The sequence below is a fragment of the Pipra filicauda genome, unplaced genomic scaffold (assembly GCF_003945595.2).
Source record: "Pipra filicauda isolate LSUMZ 115617 unplaced genomic scaffold, ASM394559v2 scaffold353_size752799_pilon, whole genome shotgun sequence".
Lineage (NCBI taxonomy): Eukaryota > Metazoa > Chordata > Aves > Passeriformes > Pipridae > Pipra > Pipra filicauda.
Window position 1 is genome coordinate 330,622 of NW_024104480.1, and position 9,627 is coordinate 340,248.

Below are 9,627 nucleotides of genomic sequence, written 5' to 3' on the forward strand. Positions count from 1 at the left end.
AGGCAAGACATTTGTTGCAGATAAGAGAACTACAATGGACTTGGTGCAAGCAAGCCTGTGAAACGACATGGCAGTCCCTTTGCTTCTGCTTTAAACCCCAGTCGTTTTTGAAGTAAAGAAGTCCTGTTTAATTGGGACGAAGAATTTTAGGAAATGGCGCATTCTCTGTCCAGGTTCAGAATTGGAGAATATGAAGTGGACTATGGTTTTGGACATGACATCTCACTAAATGTATAGATCTGTAACAGTCACTTTTCAAAGATTCCTTCCTTAGTTGTTTGTGTGAGTTGACACAGGCAGGCAGCCACAACCACAAAACCTCAGCTGAAATGCAGAGTAAATTTATTTCATTACCTTGCTAACCAAAGGATTCCAAAGCAAGACCCAGACGGAGACACAAAAGTGGGAACTCAGACACCGTCAGGCTCAGTCCATCCTAGCAGGTGGTGAGCCTGCTGTTTGCACCGATTAATCAAGGGCTCATGCATGCATATTTTACCACCATGCTCTGATCTCCTCTGTGCTTTTTATGATCTCTGAGCTTTGATCTTCTCTCTCTATTCTCATAGAGCTCAAGCATGTCTGTGAGAGTGTCTCCAAGTCTCTCAAAACACCTGCGTTATCTCTACACAGATATTCTACTTCTCAGACAGAAGACAAGCAGCAGTAGGCATAATATGTTTGATTTTCCATACTGTTATTCTCCAGGCCTTGGGCATTCCTAGCTGCAAGGTCACTTGAGTGAATCTACCATCCTCCTCATCATTCTTCTACTTTTAACCCTTTACTCCCAAAAGTGTTCATCTACATGGTTTCGGCTCTAATGCTATCTTTGTGCACCATGTCTCTGTCAGTGTTTTGATTACATCTGTGTTTTTCTTTCATTCTGACCTGTTTAATCAGCACAGAAGCATCATATGGGGAAAACTACAGCATTTTCCGAATGGTGTCTCCTGTAACCAGCAGAAACATGTAATTAGCATCAATTGGAAAAGCTGAAATTATCCCAAAGAGAATTGTGCTCCATATTCAGATGCTTAACAGCAGTTAAAGAAAACTTTAGTGAAAGAAAATACCCAGACAGTAGTAAAAATACCACTGGATTTCTGTCCAGCCACAGTCACTAAATGCAATGCAGAGGACTACAAAGTACCATGTAGCCATCAAAACTTGAGTCTTCAGGAGTTAGTGGGACCCACATCTGCTGAAGAGAGTCAACAAGTGCAAAGTCCTCTATGTCCTCAACCCGGTTTCAGAGGAAAAAAGAGGCTGGGGTTTCTTTTAGTGCTATCAGAGCATAGGCTTTGGTGTAAGCCAGGCTAACCCCAGATCACTAATAGTGTCTCTATATTTTCCTAGACAGACTGCTTACAGTACAAGGTATAATTGGACCAAGAACATCAAAGCACCAGAAAGGTGAGTAGTTATGTACTTAAATTATTACATTTCCAAGGTACATGCTATAATGGAGACAGTGAATGTACTCCAGATTTCCTATACTTTGTTTAATTCAGGTAATTATTCATAGGAAAGCCAAATTGTCTATATTAAAGTATTTAAATTTAAAGACATTGAATTGGAATGGAAGAAAGAATCCATCTGTGTGTCAGTGAATGAAAAAAAAAAACCAAACAAAAAACATGTCACCTTGAGAATAAGCTTTACAGGTTAACACACAATTGCCAAATGACAGGGTCACGCAGAATTCTCTGAGTGGCTAAAATCCGACAGACTCCATACCTAGCATGGTGCTGTGATTCCCAAGGTGTCTTAGACATACACATGAAAGTGGAAATTGTCCATAGTCATTGGTAGAGATTCAGAACCCTTCATTTTAAGCCTATAATATGTTTCACAGGAGAGGCGGTGTAAATGCTGAGGATCTTGGTGTATCTCCCAGCCCAAGAAAGAATATCACACTACTGTCCACCTAAAAACAACTCATGAAAATTAAAATGGCCCATGTTCAACTGTTTTGCTTAAAAATTTCAGAGTACTGTAGGAATTCTTAGCATCCATCCATGCCTATGGATGCTATACAGATCACATGGCTGCTCAGAAAGAGCTTCTGAGGGGTTTAGTCCTTTATACCCAGCAGATGGTAGTAGATGCTAGAATTTGCATTTGCCAAATTAACTGTCATTTGGATCCATCTTCAGCTATGAGTTTGTTTCACTAATATCTCTCATTATCTGAAGTTGTCTCATACCTGCAGACACACAGAGAAAATTCAGTGCAATAACAGAAGCAAAAGCAATTTGTAACTGGCTACTTCAGCCTACAGGCAAACAAAGACAGAAAACTATATTGTCAAGCTGCATTGTAAATCATTACATCAACATGTTCTTGCATCTCATACATGTTAAAACTCATGCTGTATACCAAACACGGTAAATCTGCACCAAATAATAAGTTATTCAGCTCATTCAGTTTGAAGTGACAGTGTTGGTTTGAGGAAAAACTAATTTTATATGCTACTTCTGCTTGAAATAATTTTATAGTCTACCTGTGGTTAAGTAAATAGCTAAATTATTAACTGTGGGAAAATATTTTAAAACGGCAAATAAAAAAATTATCCTTCAAGATTCTGTAATATGCCCTGCCTCTGCAAAAGATCCTGCAAATATTTAAATATGCTGAAGTACCCAATGCCTGCATTGCTCTGCATTTTATACAAAAGACAGAAAAAGCAACCATGGACACATCAGAGACACATTAGAGACCCCCCCCCCAAACATATCCTTAGGGCTGGTTCCCAAAGCGGTGCCTCTGGCCACCTGTGCGAGTCTCCTTCTGCTCAGCAGAGCCTATCATCTCCCTTAGCCTTATTGTGGCAGCTCCACAGCTCCCTTTTCTCCTAGCTCTCAGAAGTAATCTCTGTGAAACAATATCACTGGGGAGTTATGCTCCCAGTCAGTAAGTGGAACAGATGAAGACTAGGGAAAGGGTGAAGAATTACTCTTTTTTTTCAAGTCAGGCACTTCAACACAGAGTGGTTTCTGGCTGGGTATCATCAAGCATTTACGTGCTGGCTGAGCTCACTGGGCATTCTCCACCACGGCAAGTCCAAGCTTTAGCAACTAGCCTAAGACTAGGCATAGGGAGAGGGGGCTGAGGTCAGGCTCCAGCAGCGCTCTTTCACCAGGCTGTTCACAGACATGCCTGTGCTAGCAGGGAGGAAGCAGCCAGAACGTGGAGCCATTCCTTGGGAGGAGAAAGTTGTCTGGAGAACCATCCCTACACAACACATGGAGACCTCAATTACACAGTGTGTGTGAATCTTTCCCCCCTTTTTTTTTTACTGTAAAAATAAAACCCCTCCGATCTGTTAAAGCTGTTTTACTGCTCACTAAAACACCACTTATGTCTTCACTGTTGATGTCCCAGACACTGGGTGGTGCAGGAGTTTTACTTGGGTTGTGGGAAGCCATGCCTGCTTATTGTGCTATGATTTATTTGATAAGATGGAAGGAATATTAGCCACCTGGAGCTGTGTCCTCCCTGCCCATGATGAGGCAGTATCTTCACAGGAAGAGGTGAAATGGTATTGTGGAAAAAGAGAAGATCCTGGGCACAAAACATTTCTCACTTGGTATAAGGACATAGTTCCTATTTTTATGTTCTTCTACTCAAATTGTGATACAGAGAATGTCTTATTGCTGTTATGTTGTCACACTTGGTATCAGAGTGATCTGCAAGTGTGTTAAGTATGTTAATAAATGCCTAGGCTAGCTGTCTGTATGTCTGAGCAATCAGTCTCAGGCAGCACAACAGACAAAGGCTGGAGGACAGGGAGGAGGATGGTGCTCATACAAAGATGCGTGTAGCTGGGTTTGGTTTGGGAAGGTTTGATGGCTGGATACAAGAGAATAGAGCACATCTTTTCCCAGAGAGACCTGCGTGGGTACTCCCCAGCTCTCAAAAACCTGTCCCTCAGTCACTTGCCTGTGATTATCCAGGGCAGTCATGAGGGGGCTTGATATTAGCCATACCCTGGCACAGAGGGGCAAAGCAGAGAAAGATGGAGGTGCCTGATGGGCAGGACAAGAGCATAGTGGCCTGGTCTGGTTGGAGTCTTCCAGGTACAAGCAGCACTTGTGAATGGCATCACCAAGTTTTGACATCAACACACTCCTCTCTTCCTCTTTTTTAACAAGAAATTAAGCCACCATGGCAAATCACTTGTCTCTTCACCAATTCATTTGCTTTTTTAGGGGGCAAGGTATATGTTTGGCAGTTTTTTGTGTCATTAGGGTTGAACCCTGAGATGCTGATCCCAGCATCTCTGAATTTCCTTTTCTGAAGAACCACAGGAGAACTAGAAAAAATTATAGGCATCTTGAAAACCTTCAAAGCTTGTCTCTTGCCTTGTATTTATTAGTTATTTTTAATGATGTCAGAGTATATTTCTTTTTGGTTTTATATCACACTTCCATTTGTCCCCTGGCCCACTCGTGCATTTTAATATCTACAATGTCCTATTACCAAGTCCCAAATTCAAATGATGCTTGGCACAGAACTTATGGAAAATATCTTGATTACCCTATGTGATCGTTGAGAAATGTGTGCAATATAACCCACAAAGTGGAGAAAAGGTTTTGCATTTCTCTTCCTCCTCACATTGTGCAGCACTCTGTGCCTTTACCAGAAGAAGCAGGGAGTAAAGCTCAGGCACTCTTCCTCATGGATGGGGTCCCTGTGATTTGAGGATGTCCCCATGAAACCAGGAATGAGGATTTCTTAATGCAATCCCAATCTCATCCCTGCTACATTCTCTCTTCTCTCCCTCCAGGTGTGCTCTGGGCCCTTTACCTGTTCAGGAGCAGCCTCCATCACACAGCTCAATCACTCCCAGAAGACTGTCAGATTTATGTGCAAAGTAACTGGAGGTCTCAGTTCAGCTACACCCACTGGTACCAAATGTCACCTGGGACCTCATCCCCTGATCTGTATCTGCGTTTCTGGGTCTGATATTAACTGGATTCATAGATTTCCTCCAAAAGAAATATCTTGTCTACCCAAACAAAGAAATTTGCATGCTGCTGGTGCATGAGCTGGACAACCAAGTCAGCAGGAGTCATCACTGCACAGTGTGGGATCCCCTTAACCTCTGCTATTTACTGCAGCTGTAATGTGTTTGCACTCGGGCAGATTGAGCTCATCAGCCCTGTAAGGCCATCCATCTAAGAGAAGATCACTCTAAACAAACCTACATCCTGAGGACCTCACTGCCACCATCCAAGCTCACTCAGCCCCAGCAGATGAACCTTAGGATTAAAGGGTGGGCTCAGTTCAGCGCACACCGTGTCTCACCTAAAAAATCCATTGCGCAGGTTCGAAGGCCTTACCCGCATTTGCAAAGCCCTGTATCACCAGCGCGCTTGTAACAAATGTGGGTGGAGACCTTTCCCGGATCTTCGTTCGCGAAGACTGGCCATGACAATGTGTTTGCAGAGGAAACATCGCACAACACCATGAACTTTTTGCTTGGAGAATTGCCAGCTTCTTTGTCTGGACATGCAAGAACCACAGGCAAAAAGCTTTTTTTTCTGCAACAGCTAAAGAATGCAAAGCACTTTGTGAGATTAACAAAAAAAGGGGTCTGTATCTGAATATTATTTACAACTAACACTGATGAGAAACAGAGAAGTCAATGCCTCTGGAGTTGCTAAGAGCTGTGTAGATTTAGGCTTTATGAACAAAGCATTCAGTACTTTATTGCATATTAGTTTATAAAGCAAATATTTAAAGAAAAAATCATTCTTTGCATCAGAGGGTGGATGTTTTTCAGATGCTGAATTGCAGAGAACTCCATTCCCAGGTGTACCCTGTGTTCATCTACATAAACCAAAAAGAGCCAAAGGGTAGACCAGGATCTTTACTAGAGCAGTCCATCTTCTTTTTCCAGCCTATGCTGCCTCTTACACTTCACATGGAACGAGTGGTCAAGGTAAGAAAATTCTAGCATGTTATGTCTCCAGCACCAGTGATGCACAAGCCCTGAACTAATGCAGCACTGCTGTTGATCCTACAGCTTTTTGTAGTCTTACAAAATAAACTTACATAAGTGGTTTGGGGCTTTTTTTTCATCCCACTCAGAAAGCAATAAACATTTCCAGTTGCAACAGGCCTCCACTTTCGACTATTTTGCTATTCATACAGGAAACCAGCAAAGTTTCTTTAAAAGTCTAATAGCTATGTAAGCCAAGTGCTACATCATGAAACAAAAAACAGTTGTTTTGATGCACTTGCATCGAACATGAAATAGTTGCACTTCTAGCAGGTACTTTTCACAAACTTTGAATTGGTAATGAGATTTTCACTGCTGAGGGTGTGGTGGTTTGAGCCAACAAAAAAATCCAAAATCCAATTTCCAGGCTTCCCCCACCCCTTTCCACAATTTATCTCAACACCGAAGAGAAACTTGCAGGCAAGAGGCTTCTGTAGGAGAAAGAGGAAGTATATATACATTTATTTTATACAAATAAATACTATACAAGCTAAAAGCAACTATATATATAATATTATACACTTCTATCAGTCCTTTTAATCTTCTCCTTCAATTCAGTCCAGGAAAAGCCCTTCAGGGCTGATAGGTACCCAGTCTCTCTCTCATGAGAGTGTTCAGGGAACCTGAACACTAGCCCCACCAACCTCCAGCTGTTTGCTGAAGTCCTTTCTTCCTCACGAAGTCCAAGAAGATAGCTCTGAGTCCTTTCTCCTTGGTTCCATGCCATCTCTGCTGTGTCATTCTCTCTCTCTCATACCTCGGTTCTGTACTGCTATAGTTCAGCTTATCACAGTACACGTCTTGGAATCTTCATTCCTCCTCCGTGTTTTCAGCTGTCCTGCATTTAAATCGCAGTGGGACATCCTCCGGGCCTGTCTCTGGTCTGTCTCCAATTTCGCCTGGGGTTATCTCCCTGGCACCAGGCTGCATTTATCCCATCCACTTTGGCTCCAATGCCGAGCCTACCCTCCACTTTAAAGTGAGAGGGAAGGAGAAGCCCCCCTCTACGCAAAAGGGGGTGGGGGGAAGAGGGCTTGGCTGCAAGGCCTGCCTCTCTCTCTCCCGCTTACCTTATGTTGTGAGTATCTTTCCTCACAACAAACACACTCACTCCAATGCTGCCTCCAACCCTGGCTTAGGCAGAGTTGTGGGGCTGCAGGGCCCCTCTTCCCCAGAGGGGAAAGAAGGGGCCCTGCCACCCCCGGGCCGTCTCTCACCCCCACACACAGAGCAGCAGACAGACAGACCGATTGCCAACAACTTCCCTCGGTTGTGTTTATATGATTTTTCAGCAGGAGCGAACAAGACGGGTGGTGATTGGCTCTCCAGGGGAGACTGGCCTGCCCAATCACCTCCAGGCCCCCCGGCTGCCAGGGGGGCAATCTCAAACCATGACAGAGGGGAGGTAGAGTCCCTTCTGAAGACTGTTTTCTGACTTGCCATCAGTGAGAGTGCTCAGCACTTTGCAAGGTGAACGAGTCAGCCAAAGCCAAGCAGAAATAAGAGGAAGAGCCCCTTACCTCGGTAGCATTTGTAGTAAGCCAGAAGACAGCCACAATGCTCTCCCATTTGGTTCAACTCCAGATGGAGTGGAAATGACCAGCTCTCCCTGCACCTTGGCTGTTTCATGGTCTGAGAAAAGGGCTGGGCTGACTCTGCTGAAGTCAGTCGTGTCTTGAGTATTGACCTGAATGGTAGCAGATACAGATAACTGAAAGGATGAAGAGAAAGAAAGAAAGAGAGAAGAAAAGAGAGAGAGAAAGAGAGAGAAAAAGAAAGAAAGAGAGGAGAGAAAGAGAGAGAAAGAGAGAAGGAGAGAAAGAGAAAGAGAAAAAGGGAGGGAGGAAGGAAGGAAGGAAGGAAGAAAGAAAGAAAGAAAGGAAGGAAGGAAGGAAGGAAGGGAGAAAGACACAGTCAAAGAACTAGGGAATGTGGGAACCTGCATTCAGGTGTCTCCAATGCAGCAGAGAACAATGGGGTGGGGTGACTGAGGTGTGGAGTAGATTCCTTACTTACGTGAGATGGCGGTGGTGTTCCAGATGGGCGTAAAGTCTCTTAAAATTTGATGAATGCACTCATGCATTTCTTTACAGTTCCTTCCTTGCAATGCACACCTCCCCATCTTGACTGCCTTGGTGAAAGGCAGCTGACGTGATTTTCATGTCGTCTCAACAAGTTGTAAGTTTTGAGCAGAGGAAGAATCCAGCCCTGAAGGTAAATATTTTGTCAAGATAGAAGCATCTACAAAAAGGCTGTTGGAAGGCAGTCCTTGCTACCTAAATTTTTACTAGTCGCTGTAATTGATTACTGTGCATTTGAATGCTTTTACATTCTCTTCATAGTTCCTGTGATACACCTATCAGATGTATCAATGCAGAAAGTATTATGAAATTGTTGACTTAAAGTTTCCAAGCTAAACTTAGACCAACTACCAACACTGAATTCAGTTCCACCTGTTCTAGAGCCTTGATGTCTCAAAAAAGGCTCAAATGTTCTCGTCAAAACCATGTGCTGGTTCTCAACAATGAGCTGGATTAAGCTATTCAAAGTCAGACTTGCTAGTTGACAGACTTGTACCTAATAGGTCATTTAACACTATGAGCTCTCTGAAGGTCCATACATTATGGATGATAATTATGATTTTATATCATATATGACAGAAGCCCCTACTAGAATTTGGAGTTTGCAGGAAGAAAGAGTAAATTTTTTTATGGTTTGGTTTGGTTTGGTTTGGTTTTAAATGGTTGTTTTGTTGCTTTCTTAGCAGAAAGTCTTTTGCTCATAGGAAGCTGATTAGGAGTGATGCAAGACTGAAAACAAATATCTGTGTGTAGACTGTCTCCAGTTACTTGAGTGTGTTTGAAATCCTACTGAGACATGTAAGAAGATTCCTTGGACTTTTGGTGTAAAACTCAAATCAATTTTGGGGGCAGAAATAGGAAGTGTGGAGGCATGGGAATTACTCTGCAGTGCTGGGAAAATTATATCTTGCAACCAATTTCTGCTTTAAAAAAAGAGAACCCGAAGAGCACTAGTATCAGTAAACTGTCATTCATTTGGATGTATAATGGATGAGTTAGCAGTGGAGATGGGAGATAGCTGTGGAAGAGGACTGTTCATCAACAGGTTTCCAGATCTCCGTATTGATGTTTTTTTTAAAAGAGATTCTGGTTTGCCTGATTAATGCCAGCTGATATAAAAATACTTAGACCCATGTGCTGCATTTGTTGTGAGGAGTCTTCACTATTTTGATTAAAAAATCAGATAGTAAACTACATGAGATGCATAGAAAGCGTATTCTGAAAAAGGCTGTCTTGCCGGTTTGAGAATGTAAGAACAGGAAATTGAGCTCATTACTTCTGAGGGCATGCAGATGTCATATAAATTTATACTGCAAAACATCACCATTTAAGCTAGGTAGCTAAACATACATTCTTGCCTGCTAAAATCTGTAAGGGTACCAAGACCATGAGAAAAGCCTGAGTGTGAAGACAGTGGCCCTGGTAAGCAGAGAGAAATCCCACCTTTTTGGTACTGTGAGAACCAGCAGCATTAGGGCCAGGAAGATGGAAGATATTTGGGGCATACTTTTGATGTATATTTATATTCTTTTAATT